The following is a 20,235-nucleotide window of genomic DNA, read 5'->3' on the forward strand; positions in this document are numbered from 1 at the left end:
AACACTCGGACATATCGCGTTAATCGTCTACATTTCTCGCTGATCGATGACGAGCAAATTGTGGAAATTACCCTAGGTCTTCTAAAAACAATCGTATTACCGCCCTGCTCCCCATCATGGCGCCAAAATTCTGACATACCCTACAAATAGGGAAAATACCCTAGCCTTGGCAACCTGACGTGTAGTATGTGTGTTCATTTCGTGGCCCTGCCAGGCACGTCGACAACACTGGAGTTTAAAGGGCAACTCATGGTCTCACGTAACGTCAGCACTCACGGTAGAGCACAGACGTCAGTATTATGGAAACGAAGTGCACTTTTACGGTGGATTATGTGAATATCATACGTAACTTTCGTTAACGCATTCCTTCGGGGTCCAGCAACGCTTGAATTATAGCTTGCTGAAACATAGAAATACAAACGTAATGTTTATGAGACGGCTATAAAAGCGGAGCCAACGGAACCACAGACGTTTACCTGACATGATGCCTGTATCGTAGGAGTACGTATGTAGTGTTTGTTATTTTGTTATAAAATTAGATAGGCAGCACCACAACCACATTTTACGTTGCACCGACATTACGCCGGCATAGTGTGTTTTTTCTAAAGCAATTTATAGATGTGGCGTGGCTCTGTCGTAGAATACCTGACTGCCACGCACAATGCTTGTGTTGGATTCCTGCTGGGATCCTAACATTTATACTTTGCATTCGTCGGGTCAACGCTGCCGCTGTAACTTTTACAGCGAAAGCTGTTATGAGATCATTTCAGCGGCCGTTTTTGGCACCGTAGTTGTCCGCCGGCGTCGCCGGTGTCCGTAACCGCTATCGTTTAAATAAGAAAAAAAAACGAAATAACGAAAAAATCCAGGATTGAACGAGGTTCAAACCTGGGCCCTCTGCGTAGGAGCCCAGTATTCAACCTCTGAGCCATGCCGGTGCTTGACACTGCTTTGCAAAAAGACCCTATACAGGCTTCATGTCGGGAAGGAACCACATTAAGGGCGCATTCACACTGAGACATTCGGCGGCGAGAGCGCGCGGAATCCACTTCGGCGGCAGCGAGATCCGCCGGAAAATCCCTTTCCGCGTCGATCGGTCCTGGACCGATTTTTGCGGCAGCTGCCGCCGATTCCCTCACCGCGAACCAATCGGAACGCGAGTAGAACATTCGAAAAATGGCGGCGTGCTTGCGATATTGGAGTCGTCGAAGCCCGCAGCAACAGCGAAGTCTTTCGTAATCATCATGTAGCTCTCGACAAGTGCCAAGTGTTCTAGCGATTATTTTCTTTGCAATACACCATCGCGATCTCGCAAAACGGGTAGCATTATCTCGGCTCGGCCAAGCTTCTCGCGTCTTGCAAATCAGGGCGAACCAACCACGAGTGCTTGCGTCGTTTCTTGTTCGGCGAACGCATGTTTCTCCTCGTCAGACATCGCCAGAAAGTTCCTTTCCAGAAGGCCCAGCAGTTCGACGACCCTGCTCCTGTTTATGCGCTTCGCCATAACGAAACGCGTACACAACGCAGAGCACGTCGATGCCAGCGTTCCTTCGCGGGAAGGGACGATGACAACTAGGCGCCCTAGTTTCGGCGGTGCGGTTGCTAAGCGGTGTGAACAATGTTGAATTTCGGCGGCGCGCGAATTCCGGTCGCTGTGGCCGGCGGATTCCCCAGTGTGAATGAGCCATAAAGGGCCAGTAAACAACCTCGAGGTCCAAAAATTGTAATGAAGGGAATTATGCGCACTTTTGCTATGTGAACATGCTGCCGCAATAATTTTGCGAATACGTGCTATAATAAGGAAGTTACAGGGGTTAGAACATCCGTTTCAGCTGGTTTCAAATTCTCACGCGGCCTCGCCACCCTTCTTCGCCACAGGGAGGGGAAGGCGTAGCCCGTCGTCGTGACTCCACCCACTTCGGCAACGTGACACGATGTCAGCAGTTGACGTCATCGGCGAGCGGGATCAGTCGCAACGTACTTCCGCTTGCTGCAGCTCCTGGTTGTTTATTGTTTACATTGTCGCACGTGCTCCGCAACTTGACGGGCAGTTTTCGGCTTTTCGGTATTTTTGAACATTCGTGACAGTTCACAATGCAGCAGGAATGCGTGCTTGCTTTCCAAGACGAAGGGGCGCGAGAGAAAAGCGTTGAGAACCCCGTTTGCAGCAAGGGCGACCCGTCCGAGCTACCGGAGATTCCCCCTTTCTCCGCTCGATTTGCAGCCGACAACTGAACAACGCTTCCTTCACGTGTTGCTCATGTCGAAGGCAAACTGCGTGCAGGTGCCATGCAGTGCGGGTACATACGTATGACAACTGCGTTAAGGCCGAGACAGACGGTACGATTTTCCATCCGATGCGACAGCCGGAATGGTGACGTTTCGTGACGTTTCATCGCATCGGATCGCCGCATCGCATGTCCGGCGTGTATCCAACCGGGCAGATATTTTCGCCGCCGCATCGGACCTCGGAAGGCCGCAGCCAATGACAGCTCGGGAGACGTGTGTCGTCACGCCGCTGGTGGCGCCCTCTCCATGTCGCCGCTCCGGTCACCGTGGCCAAGGCGCGTCGGTGGAGTCGAGCCTCGGAGCATTTGCCGACATCGCCGCTCGCGGCGGCATGATAAACATCGAGTACATTTTGTTTGTGACGTGAAATAATTCCTGATTGAATAAAGTGATGTTTGAAGAATGCCATTTCTGCAAGACAGAGCCCGTTTCCAAACCACATGCGAGATCGCGAGCAGCGATGCAAGGCCATTTCGTAGGTAAACATAGCGACACCGTCGTCTCGGCGAGCCGGCTCGCTTCGCTTCCACCATTGCTCTTCACATCGATGGCGTCGAGAAAGTTAATAGCGTGTGCTAACGCGTTACATGCGAGTACAAAGCTTAATCGTGTTTGCAAAAACAAGCGCTCTATGACGAGCTCACGTGTGATCGCGAAAGGCGTAGGCGACGGCCGGCGTCCGCCATGATAGGCCTACCTCTCGGGGTCGTGAGTGACGGCGAGCTGTTGCGATGTGCTTGTCGTTCACAAAGGCGCAGTTTTAGTGATTATTTTCAAATAGAACGAAGCGTGGCTGTGCAAAGTTGTTTGTTTTGTGCTTCATTGCGATGATACGAAGTCCTCCGAGTGTGCATGACGAGGCACCGTATGTGGGCGGAGCGTACGGCCGATCGCTCGTTCGCCCCGTGTGTGCTGAATCGTCGTACGCCGTATGCCGGACATCCGACGCCGCACGCCGGATCGGAGGCAAAATCGTACCGTCTGTTTCGCGCTTTACTGTGTGGCCGAAACCGCATCACCGCAGGTCCAAGAAAGAAGGCGCAGTTTCGCAGCGGTGGGTGGGAACAGGAACTGACGTTAACTCGACTGCTGTTTGTTGAGACCTGGCTTAGACAACTCGACGAGCTCAGTGCTACGCAAACTCGCCGATCGCCGAGTTTGCGTCACTGCGCGTACGAGGAGGATTGGTCAGGCGTAGGAAAGAAGAGCGGGAGTTGTTTTCCGAAATGAGGGGTCCGCGCCGCGCGCAGCGCTGTAATATTCGGAAAACGTGATCACCGCGGTCTACTGTACGAATAAGCGAGCTTGTTTGCGGGGTGTAAAAAAAAAAGTCGCAGCCTGTTTACGGGCCCTTTAACATATGCAATGTAGCGTGGTAGAAGAGTAAAATAAACACCAAGCGTCGAACAACGCGAATTCTGTAATAACCAGGCATCACACGATGCGAATTGAGCAACTAGTAGGTTGTTGAATGCTTCCAACCCATCACCAAGGGCTCCGCCATAATTCTTCATCGTCATCAGGCACAGCATCAACAAAGTGCGCGTAATGCCTTACATGCGTTCAGCAAGTACCACGGCTCTCCGTAGAATGACGAAAAATGGCATAGTGCCTGCTTCCCTACATCTTAAAAATTACAACGATTTATAGCGTAGTGGGTTCCTCGCGAGTGCACTTGTGTTGGCTGCCAAGGTAGCCCATAAGCGCACGATCCATTCCCTCGGTGTCTCAATAAAGTTATTCGCCCCCCCCCCCCCTCTTTCCCACGTCAACGTATGTTTTAGAGCAGGGCGGGAGAGGGAAATAGCGACCGCCCGTTACCCAATGCAAATTACATAACTGGTGTGCCGTTTAAAGCTTCCAGCCCATTACAAAGGGCTGAGCCATAATTCATCATCGTCATGAGTCGTCGCTTCAACAAAGTGCACATAATGCCTTACATACGTGTAGCTGGTGCCTCGTTTCTCCGCAGAATGACGAATATTGGCTTAGTAGGTGCTTCCCAACTTCACAAAATTTGTGATTTATGGCGTAGTGGGTACCTTGCTAGTGTATCTGTACTAGTAGACCCAAGAGAGCTTACAACGGGATCTAGAAACGCCGCTCTTCCAGCTTTCGCTATGACTGTGCTGCGCTTTCAGCGCAGGCCTGGCATTTTTTCTTAACGATCTCGCATTAAAATTACGAATGTCTGTCCTCGTGGTCCCTGTGAAGATATAAACTGTCAGTCACCTGTGGCGCATACCCGCACACCGCAGCCCGTGGTAAACGGGTATAGAAAGGGTTTGACGACGTACGCGACAGGATTTTCACGTTAGCCGTGTTGACCAGGCAGTCCCATTCGTCAAATGCGCTTATGCTCCCATGCCAAGTTGGGTCTACACCAACATAAGCAGGGGATCACGAGAGCTAGATAGATAGATAGATAGATAGATAGATAGATAGATAGATAGATAGATAGATAGATAGATAGATAGATAGATAGATAGATAGATAGATAGATAGATAGATAGATAGATAGATAGATAGATAGATAGATAGATAGATAGATAGATAGATAGATAGATAGAAACGCTCAAAGTGCCTGGTGTTCGCTAAGAAATGCTTTTCACTCTATAACATATGCATGCATTTCTAGCCGGTGAATAACCTTAAATTTTGCTGAAGCAGAAATGTGAATTCTGGAAGGGCAGAATAGATAGAAATATTCTGTAACACTTAGGTTGGTTGGTTGGTTGAAAAACTTTATTTAGGTAACACTTGGGAGACATGAGAATATACCTAAAACAACTTTTATGCGCTTTTCATGGGGTGTAGAACGTCTTGCTATAGATAAGTGTAAACCTGACGCGTGTATTGACATTTCATATTAATTTGCGTCACTAGCGAATAATTGAACAACTGGACAAAAGCTCATACTGTCCTTGATGCATTCGCCTAAGACGTCTGGATGACGAAACAACCTTGTTTTTCTTCTCTGTCGACTGCATTGACAACTGTATTGATTGACGTGTAGGTTCATGACCATGGCGTTCTTGCTCAGTAGGTTGCTGAATAGGCTAAGAAACTTTGTCGGGGGCGTCTGACGAAGAACCGGTAGGAAGAGTTATACTCTGTCCTATGCTTTGGGGCTAAAGCCTATAGAGTTGAAGATGGAATGCGTAGTCACACCGTTCTTCCACGTTAATACAATCGAGGTGATCCGCTTTCGCTATGACAGTGTTTCTGGTGTACCTGCTCTTGCGCCATAAATGACGCTGCGAGCTGGCAGTAGTCTTCGGCATAAGTGGCGACTTTGGGTTGAGTTATAACTTACTGATACCGAAGTGTCGGGGCTACACATAAGAATAATGTCGATGAGAGAGGAGCGTGCACGACATTAAAAGGAGAAGGAATCGGAGCGTGCGATTGGACAAGTTGGTGATTCGTGTTTTCGGTGTACTGTACAGAAGAAAATAGGGAGGGCGAAAAGACGAAAAGAAGTGCAGTCTAGAGGTCAGAATGGTCATGGTAATTCAGAGCACAGTAGTTAAGGCGAAAATTTGGCAAGTTTGTATCGAGCATAATTGGGCATGTTTACTAGCGTAAAAGGGATGGCCACGTTGAGAAGGAAGACGGGACTACAGAGGCAAGCGCGGCATGGTCGCGGTTATCGCACACAAAGCTATCACATCGTATGAAAAATGTCGGCCAACGTATCCCTATAAGAAAAAACAGCGTTTCCAGTGTCTCCCAGTGCCTTTCAGCGCACTGGGTGGCACTGGAAACACTGTACAGTGTGTCCCAGTGTACTACAGCGCGCTGGGAGGCACTGGGACAAACTGTACAGCGTGGCCAGTGCCGCCCAGTGCGCTGGAAGACGCTGGGAATGCTGTACAGTGTGGCCCAGTGTCTTACAGCGCACTGGGAGGCACGGACAACGCTGTACAGTGTCTGCCCGCGCACTGGGAACACTGGCAGCACTTTGAAAAAAACTGGGCTCGCTGGGTGGAACTCCTATAAGATGTGGTATTGGGTCGCGAGAAGTCGAAAGAAAAACTTATCGAATATCTTGAAAATATTATTCTATTCTGTGTCCTACACATCTCCAGCTTTAGTTTTAGTTAAGCGATGGACGTACGTATACGCTAAAGCAATCATCTGTCGAGCGCGCGCGCGCGCGCTTCCTCAGAAGTGTGTGATCGAGTGTCGTAAATGTAGTTCATATAACTGCATCGAACGAACTTATCATTCGCAACCCAATATGACATTAGCATCAGTCTGATAATACCATAAACCTGCTCCAGCAGTCAGTCCTTGCATATGGGCTCGTACCGCTGAAAGCGGCACGTCACCGGCAATAGTGAGCCAATGTAACGCTGAATCCCGGCGTTTTTAGCTTCTGATTTGTGTAATCGAAGGTTGCAAATATGGCCTCGCATGAGTCAGGTATGATTGAAATTACATTTGAACGGTTATTACATTCTTCGTAATTGAATATCCACGTTGTTCACAGCGATCACGGCGCACGGAGTACAGGTCTAAGCCTAACGGTTGGTTCGGCTAGGATGAAGTACTGCGGCTGTATAGCACGCGGAACGTAAACAAAAAGGACATAAAATATGTTCAAACGGATGACGAAAAGTAAAGTGTTCATTGTGTAGGTCAGTTGCACATTGTTTTTTACATAGGTATGACTAACTGCTTAGCGAGTCAGTGCGATTGCCGCAACACATCTGCGGTTACGCTAATATTTTTTGCGGCAGAACGTGCCAGATAGACGTTCTAAAAAGAGTGTTCCACACTCGCCGCCATGGCTGCGATTGGCGCTGACTAACACTCCTAGGTTTAAAGTGAACATATATACCCCAGAAAGTGGACGGGAGGATGACCGCCGCCGTAGCTCAGTGGTAGAGCATCGGACGCGTTATTCGAAGGTCGCACGTTCGGTCCCTGCCGGCGGCAAGTCATCTTTTCGTCCACTTTACTTTCTTCACATTTATATTCTAAATACTACAGATAACAGCCCCTGTACTTTACCTACCGTTATTGTCTGTTAGTTCTCGTTAATATTGCGCCCGCTACACAGGTAAGTCAATACAAGCTTTACTTAAATCCGCCATTTACGCGGACGACGTGGCAAGATGGCATACTGGAGGTAGCAATGAAAGAAATTCCCAAAGATCTGCGAAATAATAAAACAGTCATGGCTGTCCGAAATAATCTTCACCCCATTGCTAATGTGGGTAGAAGGCAAGTCAGAGAAATCGCCCTACTAGAGAAAGCTAAAAGTCGCATTGAAGAATGTTCGTTTGCCGACGCTGATTTCATGCCCAGTAGACGAGCCTTCACTGTGGCCCTTTTGAACGGCAAAGATGAAATCGTCGACTTAGCTTCAACGTGCACCACACAACGTGAGATTGCAATACAAGCAGCCCTAGCCCTTTCGGCCGTGGTGTCGTCAATTGACGACACCACACAAAAGTTCCCCTAGCACCTCGGAAATGAAACCAAAACTGCTCATTCTTGTGGAAATACTTCTTCAATGATCCCCACTGTGATTGACACTAAAGTTGCGACATATTTGCGGAGCTGCGAGCCGCTAAAAAGAAAAAGCTTGACCGAAGTCGTGGGTGACGCCGAGGTGGGTCAGGTGAGACGGCTAAGCGCCGTTTTCGGGACCTCGTACAGATGCTGTTTCAAGTGGTATCACACTGAAAAATGAGACGTGGTTCACACTGTGTGCACTCTAATGAGCAGTAGAAATAAAGAAGCGATTTTCCCAATTTCACAACCACTGAGCCCTGATGACCTAATTTGATTCCAGGCTAATTAATCCATAAATACTTGCACCACTGGCTCGATTTTTTGTTTTTGGTCTTCTGAGGTCCTAACTATTAGGAAAACACGCACAAAAATGTATCCGGCCAAAATAAAAAATCCAGGGCTGAAAGGGCTAGGATTGTCATTTTTCGAGCGAAGTAAATGTAGGATTTGCTGCTATTCTAGGGGAGCCCTCTGAGCATTTGCCAAGTAAATCATTTCTAGACATTGCCTGGCCACTCTCGACGGAAAAGTCGCCAAATCAGGCAGGAACATCTGGTTTCCCGTTGACGCTATGGAAATCAAGAGTGCTCCCGCTAACCTCAGCCGATCTGTCGACAATGCTGCACGAAGACTTACTAACCATGCAGCCACAAGAAAAAAGTTGCTGAACTTCTAGATTAGAGGCACCACCTCCCCGTTTACAGTGAGCTAACCAAGCACTTGTACTTGGGAAGCATGGTCTTCCCCACTGCGCACAGTAGACTAAATAAAGCCCTGGCCATTACGCTAAGGCGAGTATCAACAAGAACCAACCCGAACTCGCTATTAATCAACAAGGTCTATTCAGAGTTCTCTACACCTACAACATGCACTCAATTCATTGACCACATTACGTTATTCATAGGCTCCGGCGTTGATCTGCGGTACGGACAGAGAAAGATGACACTGAAGAGTGGTGGGACGCAGTTCTACGCTGTCTCACATTTGAAGAAAACCTATGGGCAGTTTAACAGGCCCGCGATGTGGACAAGAGGCTGCGTCTTGCTCCCTCATCGTGGGAGCGGCCGGCTTCTGGCATGAAAGCTATCGCGATCTCGATAAAGTTTTTCCATTCTTCCATTACCAGTATTTTTAGGTCAACAAGAAGGGTGGAATTCTGGGTTTCTGTGTCAATTACGGTGGCTTGAACAAACTACGATGAACAATGTATATCCGCTCCCGTGAAGCGAGGACGCCCAGGATCGAGTTAGAAACGTTAAATAGGTTTGGCCTATGGACCTCAAGACGAGCTACCGGCTTATCGAAGTCGGACGTAAAATACTGAGAGAACACAGCCTTTATAACACCAGACGGGCTGTTTGGGGTGAAGGTGATACCATTCGATCTTTGCTCCGTGCCTGCGACTTTCCAACGCGTGATAGACACGGCTGTGGGTGAGGTGGATTTCCTGGAGCACCAGCTTCATAGGTCAGTCAATACAAGTTTCTCTTGTATGCCTATACGACATGTTCTTCAATGTCGTGAGCGACCACCAGGTTTTGTGTTGGCTAGCAAACCTGAAGGACCCTTCAGCACGCCTAGCACGATAGAGCCTCAGACTTCAGGAATTTGATATCCCCGTCCTTGACAAGACCTGAACACAGATCTTTGATGCCGACTGCTTGTCACGAGCCCCCACTGACCCACCGCCGACGCGTCATAAGTGCGGGAATTCTCTTCTCTTCCTGGGAAGTCTGAGTGCAGACGAATTCGCAGAGCAGCAGCGAGGTGACCCAGAATCGACAGGCGTGGTTGAGGATTTAGAGGTGGAGACCCCGTTGTACCTTAGTAATTCTGGCGAGAATTGGCGTCATTTTTCTTGCGAAACGACGTCCTGCTGAAGAGGAATTTTTCGCAGGAGCGAGCCAACTGCATTGTCATTATACCTTCGGCACTGCGAACAGCAGTTCTGCAGGCTATGCCTGACTACCCGACGGCTGGCGAAGATACAAGAAATTCTGCGTTGCGGTCCACCCAAGCAGCTTCTCAGCGATCGAGGCCGTGTCTTCTTGTCGGAAGTCGTCGAAGCCATTCTCAAAGAGTTCCATGCTGTTCACCGCAAAACTACTGCTTACCACCCGCAGACGAATGGCTTAACCGAACGCTTTAACCGCACGCTCGGCGACATGCTCTCAATGTACGTCGCCGCCGATCACACAAATTGGGATGCCATTCCGCTCTTCGTCACTTACGCATATAATACCGCCCCTCAGAGCACAACTGGGTTGTTACATTTTTACTTATTGTACGGAAGGCACAAGTCGCACACCATCGACACGATACTCCCATACAAGCCGGATCCATTTGAATGTGCGCCTATTTCTGACAGAGCCAGGCTTGCTTGAGAGTGTCCTGTGTTTGCCAAGACCTTTACAACGCATGAACAAAAGCGGCAGAAGAGCATTCGCGGTGGCATACCACTTCTGAGTCCACGTTCCTCCGTGGAGCGCTTGTATGGCTTTCGGTCCCTGTCACTGCAACTGGCCACTCTTCAAACCTACTGCCGAAATACCGAGGCCCCTACCTTGTCGTCGAGCGCACATCCCTGGTCAACTACTTGATCGAACTCGTCAAACCCTCTTCGGACATGCGCCGTCGAGGGCGCGACGTTGTCAACGTGGAGCACCTCAACGCCTACAATGACCCGCTCATAATTACAAGCAGTTAGGTTGCCGGGCGGCTCCCTTTTCGTACTCGGGGTAATTGTAGCTAAGCCTTGGAGATGAGTAATGGGTTGCGCTCTCTAGCGCCTTGTAGTGGGTTGTCCTATCTGGCTCCTCCCGCTCGCACTGTGAGTGCGTGTTTTGCCTTGGCTGTCGCCATTGCGCATTGTCGCTGAGTGCAGTCAAAGAAACACCTCAACAGTTACAAGTTGCTTAAGCCTACTTTTAGTCCGTGCGGAACGAACAGAAAACTATCGCCATGAACCTACACGTGCTCTCTTCGTCTTCTTCCTCTTCGTGATCATCTTCATCTTCTGCTTAGCTCCTAGAAATTGAGCTCTCCGATTTGTCCGCACCACTACTGCAAAGCTGCCTGCTTTTATAAATGCGAAGCATTTCTTAGCGAACCTGTGGCACTTTGAGCATATCTATCTATCTATCTATCTATCTATCTATCTATCTATCTATCTATCTATCTATCTATCTATCTATCTATCTATCTATCTATCTATCTATCTATCTATCTATCTATCTATCTATCTATCTATCTATCTATCTATCTATCTATCTATCTATCTAGCCGCCTACGTCTGGGTGCTCTCATGATCGCCTCCTTAATTTTGCGCAGGCCGAAATTGGCATGGGAGGGAAAGATGATCTGACATATATGACCGTCGGGTCATGACATGAATAACGCGAAGGTGCTGTCGCGTGTCGCGTACGTCGTCAAACCCTTTCCTCCAGACACGTGTGGCACATACCCGTTTACCACAGGCCGTGGTGTACGGGTATGCGCCAGATGTGATTGACAGTTTATATATGCCCAGGAAGGGCGAGAACAGACGTTGGTAATTTAAATTCGAGATCGTTAAGAAAAACCGACATGGGTAGCACTGACCCGAATAATGGAAAGAATAAACGTTAGTATCCCAGCAAGAATCGAACCCAAGCGTTCAGCATGGCAATCATGTATTCTGCCACAGAGCCACTCGAGGTATATAAACTGCTTTAGAAAAACAGGCTATGCAGGCGTAATGTCGCCGCAACGTGAGTTTTGGTTGTGATGCTGGCTATGTAATTTTACAAGAAAGCAATAAATACTGCATATGTACTCCTAGGATACAGGCGCATTACATTTGTATTCTTATAATTTCTTATAATTCAGCAAGCTATATTGAAGCGTTGCTCGACTCCGGAGGGATATATTAACGAACGTTACGCATGATACTCACAGGATTGCACCATAAAGTGCAGTTAGTTTCGATAATACTGACGTATATATACCGTAACGTGAGGGCTGACGTTACGTCGCAGCATAAGTTACCCTTTAAACGCCAGTGTTGTCGACGCGCCTGGTAAGCCCATGATGTGGACACAGCTACTACACTTACAAATCACATCCATCCACCTCGTAACGATTGGCTGAAAGCCATAAAATGCACCATAGAAGTACTTTCTGACTGCTTCGCCTGAAACCGATTCCCACAGCGCGTGGGATCTGCCGAAAAGTTTTTTGTTAATTCTCTTTGTGTCTATTTTCCCACGCATGTTCTCTTTTGAACATCGGCACGATGCTCTTCGGAACGGGTCGCTGACACGTGCCCTTAGTGCTTTATTTAGATGTGATTGGGTTTCACCCACAAAAACTGTTAGCATCGCACGGCACAAGGCATGCCGCAATGGCTAGGAAGCTTCGCGAATGTTTGAGATTGTTCTTTTAAGATTGCGCGCAGGACACGAGTAGTCCGTTCATTCGGAAGCATACGGGAGCATCAGCGATAATGCTGGAAGGCTCGATGGCTGATGTTCCGCCCAATATGAAATTACCGACAGCTGATGATATTGATCGCCGCTATTTGTGTGTAGCGTGCTTTGCTTCTACTTTGAGTTACGTAGTTTTCTGGGCGCAAGTTACTCGTAGCCCAATAAAGAATTTCATGTGTACCAGGTGACTATAACCTACTTCATCATCTCTATCGCGTGTCAATATCAAGTTAATATATCGGGTGGTGTGAGTTATTTTAGTTTCCAGTAGGCAAAACCTTTAACCGCACCCGGATACGTAGTGACTGTCAGCCGCATAAAGGAGATAGTAAATAAAGTAGTACTCGCTAAAAACTGCGCAGTCATGTCTGATTGTTTGTTCTTTTTCTTTCAGAAAGTTCGCAACAATGCCGGCCGAAATGGGCAAGCGCCTTGCATTTACATTGCTAGCATTAGCTTTGTGCATGGCCGTACATGTCACAGGGAAGAGACATCGTCCCCATACCGGTATCAATGTGACAATTGCTCACGGTAAGTAGTTTATGCTTGAATATTATTAGGTTCTAGCAAGGAAATTGAGGGAAATAGGCGAAGTACTGTGGATTGCATTGTGGATAGCATTTTTGGCAAACGCATCCAAGGTATCATCAACCAGGCCACTACGTTTGCTATAGCACTGAGCAACACCTAATGTCTAAAGCTTACCTAAGACAAATTAGTAAAAGCCACTAAGAATATTGTACGTATTTGCATTCAAATAAGGAAGGCTCACTGGGCGTCCAAGGCTCAGCAGAATTGGCACTTGTGTTCTTGGATCAAGACTGCACGCACACGGGGGAGTCTTCCTAGAATAGATTTAAATATCTCAGGATAATCGAAGCGCTAAATTTATTGTACTTATACAGGTATTGGTTGTTCTTTTTTTTTGCCTGCATTCAGTCCAACGAGCATGATGTATCCTGAATGTACGGGAACTCTTGCGTAATACCGAACGGACGAACGTAACAGTTTGCTGGACGAACGCGTTGAAAAACACAGAAATGTAAGGCATGATCGAGCAACAGACGTAAAGAAACACCTGATCACCGTGTTCATACGTGGAAGAAACGTGGCCACGAACTCATCCGGGGAAGCTTTACGTCAGCACGCGGGTCTTCGTTTAGGCACGGAGGATGAGAAACCGCCGTCCTTTAAGTACACGCGTTCCCCACAAGACTACCTCGGCTCAAGACGGATCGGCGCTCTCGGCGCTCTAGGCGGGAAGCCGCGGTGAACTGACATGAGCTAGCGCCTGTGACTCTGGCTACTCGAAAGACTTACCTTGAGCCACTGTTTGTTATGGCGGATGGGCCACACTAGTGTTTCGCTGAACGCTAGTGTGGCCCCTTTGCGAAACGATGACATTTTTGGTTTGCAGTGGTGTAACGTTATTCCATGTCTCGGTTTAGGCAAAAACGGCGAGAAGTCTATGCGCTTCGACGACAGGCAGCGACATAGGAGGCAACGCATGGCGCTACCAGACAACACACAGGCGCTGCTCGGCGCTTAAGGCACGAACGCGCAGAGAAAACGGATTCAGCCAGCGCCTCTGCCGGAAGCGGCCTGAAGGATTGACCATGAAGCGGTGTTCGTTTTGGCAAACGAGCCATATTGGCATTTCGCTAAAACTCATGCGCCTCTGACCGCGGATGAGCTTGAAGGTCAGATAGGTTGAAAGTGGTGCTTTCTGTGTTTTTATCGGGGTAGTAGAGCTATCACTCTGAAAATGACAGAGCTATCACTCTCCGCGAATCCAGGCAAGCCACTGCGGTTGCCTAACGCCGTATTTCCTCTTATGCTTTCCACAGCAGCCGCCATGCGAATATTTTTTTCAGCAACGTTAAGCATTCCGACGTATACGCAGGCGCGTATAAACTTCTTGGGTAGTCGCGCTTTTTTTAAAGTACAGGGAATTACTGAAGACACCACAACGTAGAGTGCGTATAGAGGTGTATTCACTCAGTCCGTGCAAGGTAAGAAAACGCAATTACGCAAGATGTACCACCAACTAGCGCCTATAGCTGCTCTTATTGTGTATAAACTCATAAACAAGTAAGGCGGCGTGAAGGTGAAATAGGCGTTGGATAAATAGGTTGAATGACTATTCACACTTCTCTGTGGGTCAGTCTGAGATTTAAATAATTTTGTTACTGCATAGACGACATTCACTGTAGTCTGCTCGTGTTTACGTTGCATAAATATGCTAGAGGCTATGCAGTGGCACCGTCAAATGCCATTTCAGATCAACTGCGCTTTCTATGCACACGAACACTGGATGAATGTGTAAAGCACGTGTAACAATACCCGATAGTGATCCCTTGTTGCAATGGTCGAGCAAGCCTTTCCGCGTGACAAATATTCGTTTCACCGTTCAAGCCAAGGGGCATTGTGGTGCCTCATGCTATTTTCTATGTAACCTTGATATAGCGCGCTGTAATGTAATGAGCTTACCAATAAACATGTATTAGGAATGTTTCCACAGGGGACGTCTGGTGTATACTATTATTTAGCATAAATTAAACTCACAACTGTTGTCCACAAACGAGTAGTCATACACGCGAAATAATTTCCGTAAAATCTTTAGAGAAACGAATGGCCGCGTAGTGATTTCTACGGTGGGTTGTTTTACGACAGCGTTCTTTATTGCGCATAAGGTCCCTTCCAATCTTACAATTTATTACCGAGACATGTAATTATTTCTGTATTTGGTTAGTTTTTTTTCTCTTTCATTTCTTTGTGTGCCTATTATGTGAAGTTCTTGGTGCAATGTCAACCTAAATCTTGGGCCAATTACGGCGTAAGTGCATTTCATTTTATTGATCTTTTGCTCTGAGGTTTCATCGTAGTGTTGGCCCAATTGTGTTTTTTACAGGACTCACACGCGTTTACGAGTAGGGTTGCTCCTAATAGACAAGACGAAGCGCATACATAAATAAAAATTCGGCAGATCCCACGTTCCGTGGGAATCGATGTGATGCGAAGCATGCGCGGGATGGTGACTGTGGGACAATTTTTCACATTGAGCGAAACGTTACGGAATGACGCTAGAGAAATGCGGGAGTGATATACAAACACACATATGTTGAAGAGTCGCATATGTATTATATAGCCAGTTTTTTACAGTTGCGTAACGATGCCAACAGCAACATGGGTGTTACCAGCACCACACGCGGTAAGCCTTTATGTAGTGCTTATATTCTTCAATACTGGATAGAGTGAATCCGAACAGGACAAAGAAGGAAAACAAGTGCACAGGACAGGCGTTACTCATAACTAAGCTTCATTCAGGAAAGTGTAGTGAGGAAGAGAAAGAAGAGCTTCCGCTTCTGTTGTTGCTGTGCGCGCGATCTACCTTCGTGTTCTGCGAGTGCTACCTCGACTGTTTAAGACGTTGCTGTCTCATAATAAATCGTCGTACGACACCCTAGATATAAACACAGCCGAGTGGCACGCGCAGGCGCACTGCACGTACGTTAAAGTGACAATTGCAGTTATTACAGTTGCGTTACAGTTGCTATGCCTATACTCAGGGCCGTAGCCAGAAATTTTTTTCGGGGGGGGGTTCAACCACACTTTATGTATGTTCGTGCGTGCGTTTGTATGTGCGCGTGTATATATACGCAAGCAAAACTGAAAAATTTCGGGGGGGTTTGAACCCCCAAAACCCCCCCCTGGCTACGTCCCTGCCTATACTTGTCCGTTATGACGGAGAACGCACGCACGTTTCATGGCCCCATTTCTATGTGCAGAAGGGGTTCTTGACAGTTCTTGAAGAAGGTCATCATCACCGTGATCAGTGAGCGCCAGCAGCTGAACCGGACTTGTTAATCGGATCCGTTCGTGGTAGCGGCTACGAGGGGTCTAAGTGCAGTGAAGTACGAGGTATAGCACAGCTGGTGGAAATCCTGGACGCCTCTTACGGTGAAATGATCTGTGACGCCTCCTGTCCTGGACGTGGCAGCGAGATCTTTTGATGCCCTGTCCCCACTCAAGCCGCTTTTCACGCAGTATAAAGACCAGGCGTTGTTGAGTCTTGATAAATCAATGTTGAAGTCACCGATAATGATGACAGGTGTGGATTTCTCGGCAGATTTATTGTAGGAAGCCTTGACCCCGGTTTTTGCGTAATCAACGTGGTCCAAGTGAACGAGTGCATGATAGTCGAGCGTCTTCGAGGGGTGTTCTATCTTCAGCTTCCTCACTTTCCTGCCGTTCGCCGCTGTGGTGTAGCGGTTACGGTGCTCGGCTGCTGACCCGAAAGTCGAGGGTTCGATCCCTGCCGCGGCGGTCGCATTTCGATGAAGGCAAAATGCTAGATGCCCTTGTACTGTGCGATCTCGGTGCACGTTAAAGAATACCAGATGGTCAAAATTCCGGAGCCCTTCGCTACGGCGTCTGTCATAATGATATCGTGGTTTTGTGACATAGGACCCACACATCTACACTCATGCTCCAACAGTTATTATTATTATCACTTTCCTTGCGTGTCAATGTGTGTGTTCATGGTTACTGTGTTGGCTGAGACATTGTATGACCTGTGGCACATACCCACATATCATGAACTCTGGTATGCGGGTATGTGCCACACGTGACTGAGAGAAAGGGTTTCGTGAAGTATGCGACATGTATTTTGCGTTATTTATGTCATGACCAGTGAATCGTGTTCGTCATACACTGATCCCTTGCTATGCCAATTTTGGTATATTACGAGTTATGGAGACGACCAGGAGAGCGCCCAGACGTAGGCGGCTACATAGATAGATAGACACGTAGATAGAAACGCCCAAAGTGCCTGAGGTTCGCAAAGAAATGCTTCGCATTTATTATTGCGTTATTGTGTATTCTTCCTGCCATACACGGAGGATAATCATATCAAAATGGTCTTAAAAGAGTAAATACCACTGGAAACTCGATAATGTGATAGTTATACTCTTGTCGTGACTTGTTCTTCCCATATGTCACAATAACTATTCTCGTTCACTTTGTTTGGAAATTGTATTGATTCGACTAGAGAACGTAGACGGCAGCGGTACCCTTTCGCAGCAGTAGTCACCGCGTAAACTGAGCGATACTGAGTGGCATTTCTTCAAAAGCGCCGCATCATGTTCAATCAAGCTGCGGCGCTATGCTTAAGAATGTCGAATTAAACTCTCTTGAGCCAAGGATTGTTTGAGAACGGGGAGGTTAGTGCACGTAAAACGTGTGAATTTATGACAGGTTCTGGATAAACACATAAACCCTTGCGCATTCCATGCCCTTACGAGAGTACGGTGCGTATTTACAAGCATTAGAAGCGACAGTAATCTATGCAGTACTTGGAGAGCTAAAACACGTTGAAATTTACGGCAGCTGAACCTGCAGCAAATTTAAAGCGCACGACAACAATAATCTTCCCTTTCGTGGCAGTACATATGTATATGATGCACAAATTAAAACAACACCGTGTCCCACAGCATGATATATTATATTGTTCAGGCAAAAATAAAGTAGTTGTCATGACAGATTCACCATCATGACCTCTCCGCCAACCTCCAACTTAACTTTTGACATCGGGTATCAGATGCAGCTCGTCTGGCAAATCAGCATAGTAATATTCTTGAAATCGCTGCGCCCTTACCGCGGTACTCCAATCATATATCGGCCGCGTAGACGGATGGATGACCTCTTTGGTTTGACTGTGGCTTAGTTTAGCCTATGTACGCACATTCGCAGCTCAGCTACCATTATAAACAGTTGCTTTACGGAGTGCCAAACTGGCTTCAGCAGGAGCGCCCATAGTAAGATTGTCGCACATAGCAAAAGCGTTTGCTTTCTGGATACGCTTTTCTACACAATTATAGTTCGAAAGGAATTTGTACGTAAGCTAGATTGACAGGTTCTGCCCCGACACCTTAATAGTAGTGTGATCGTTTAGCCAAGTGCGCTCTTTTACTACGCAGCCTGTCTTACAATGCACTAGACTTCACTACAAGGACCTCTTTATTTTTCCATTGCACATTCCTGGTGTCCTATTTTTTCAGGTATGTGCCTCGTTGGTGGCCTTGCACTTCCGGAAGGATATACGCTTTATCTCCGTAAGCCTTGCATAGGAATTGAGTGCCATGCGAAAACGCACAGAATTTTATTATTGGGGTAAGCTGCTCTTTTAATTTTGTAGCGATAAAACAGTGACTGTAGCAGGGCTGGGCAAAGATACTTTGAAATTGTATCGCGATACGATACAAGATACTCAGGGTATTGGAGATAGAGATATAAGATACTGCTGCAATAATTGTATCCGACACGATACTTGGCAATCGTATCTTAAGATACTTCGAAACATTCTCAAATTTGTTATTATAGATCCATATAATGTAGCAGCAAACGCCTATACACGAAAATGTCTGCTTGAAAATTTATTAACTGTGGCCTATTTTGTTTCACTTGAATGAAATGTCTATTGGTATCCCAAAAGTTTTGCCCTTCTTACTCAAAGTACATTAGTTTGCTTCCAAAACAACTTATTGGGGCTTCTTTTAGCTTCCTCACAGGACATCTCTTTATACACTTCGCTGACAGTAGTTCTTGCTTTTCATTTTTACAGTTTATGGGAGTCGCTGATCAGCTTGCCGACCAGTTAGCGGGTTGCCATATGATCACAATAATGTCAATAAGAAGCCTTCTCACGACGGCGCAAATACCGGCGTGGACTTTTACCTTGCCCGTAAAAGACAGTTTGCACAATACCGTATATCTGGACAGGTGTATAGCAGCAACAACGTTGGTAGCGACATTTTTTTTGAGGGAGGGGGGGAGGGGGAGGGGGGGAGGGGGGAGGGGGGGGGGGGGGGAGGAGGGGACGCCTGGTGTATACGGGGTTTGAGACCGTTCGTCAGCGGCCCGGCCGGCACAAATGACCGTCTCCGTCTCATTTGTTATAAGTATGTTCGTGAGCTACACAGACATGACTGGTCTCAAGTATTTATTTCGTGAGGAACATGTTGCCACCATGTGCTGAAACATAACCGTGAAACAAGAACTCTATATTTCAATCCGCGTCCAGATTTCACTCGTTGTGTACATCGGTATCGATGTTTCTCGAATCCTGACTCCAAATCCCCTTCAGAAATGACCTATATATGAGATATGGGAAAGGCTTCCTTTCAAATGGCAACGTCATTTTGTTCAAACTCTCTCTGACCCCACCATCGTCACTGTCCCGGCACTTTGAGCTAAATTTCGCGACTGCGTCCCGCCGGCTATAAGCTGAGTTTCACACCCTTGGTGTATACGTAGATGACGTAAAACTGCAATGAACTTCCATGTTCTACTTAGCTGCTGGCGTAGGGAATTCTTTGTTGATATACTCATTAACGTGCAATATTTTAGCAATTTTTCTTCAACGAGAGAACATGTGCAACACAGAAATGTCTCGGACGTATTGTATAGTTGCACAAAGCGTCGCAGGACACCGCCGCTATTCGCGCTAGTGCCGCTTATAGCTCCAATAACGCGGCGATTTGTAATAAGAAAAACATTTAAGGAGGCCTAAAACAGGAAATCAAATATAAATAAAATAGAGAGGTGGTTGTGCATCAAACATTCACGTTGAATGAGTACAGAAACACGATACAGACGGCGCCCTTAATAGCTATGAGCATGAAGTCTTACCTGTGGAGACAATACGAAATTCCGTGCCTATGGAAAATTTCCCGAAACGGCTCGTTGGGACGCTCGGGAGTATCTTTAACACATCTTTAAGAGGATCTTAATGATTTCCATTATCATAATGCAAACTCAATTTCGCTATTTTCTTAAGCGGTAAGCAGAATATTTTGTACTGTATACTCGAGGCGAGCCCACATAATATATTTGTTTTTCAGACTCGCCTTGGCAATGTGTAAATGTGTAAACAGTAGTAGAAATAAAGCAGACA

General features: G+C 47.1%; 1 long non-coding RNA gene across 3 annotated transcripts in view; it reads left to right on the forward strand.

Moving 5' to 3' along the window:
* Window positions 1-18,448, forward strand: part of LOC119383833 (uncharacterized) — a 41,475-nt gene extending 23,027 nt beyond the window's left edge. For all 3 annotated transcript variants that reach the window (XR_005181755.2, XR_007415171.1, XR_005181756.2), the window contains exons 2-3: window positions 12,676-12,812; window positions 18,341-18,448. This is a non-coding gene — a long non-coding RNA (uncharacterized LOC119383833). The remainder of the gene's footprint in view (window positions 1-12,675; window positions 12,813-18,340) is intronic.
* Window positions 18,449-20,235: the final 1,787 nt, after the last annotated feature.

Source organism: Rhipicephalus sanguineus, chromosome 2 (assembly GCF_013339695.2).
Source record: "Rhipicephalus sanguineus isolate Rsan-2018 chromosome 2, BIME_Rsan_1.4, whole genome shotgun sequence".
Lineage (NCBI taxonomy): Eukaryota > Metazoa > Arthropoda > Arachnida > Ixodida > Ixodidae > Rhipicephalus > Rhipicephalus sanguineus.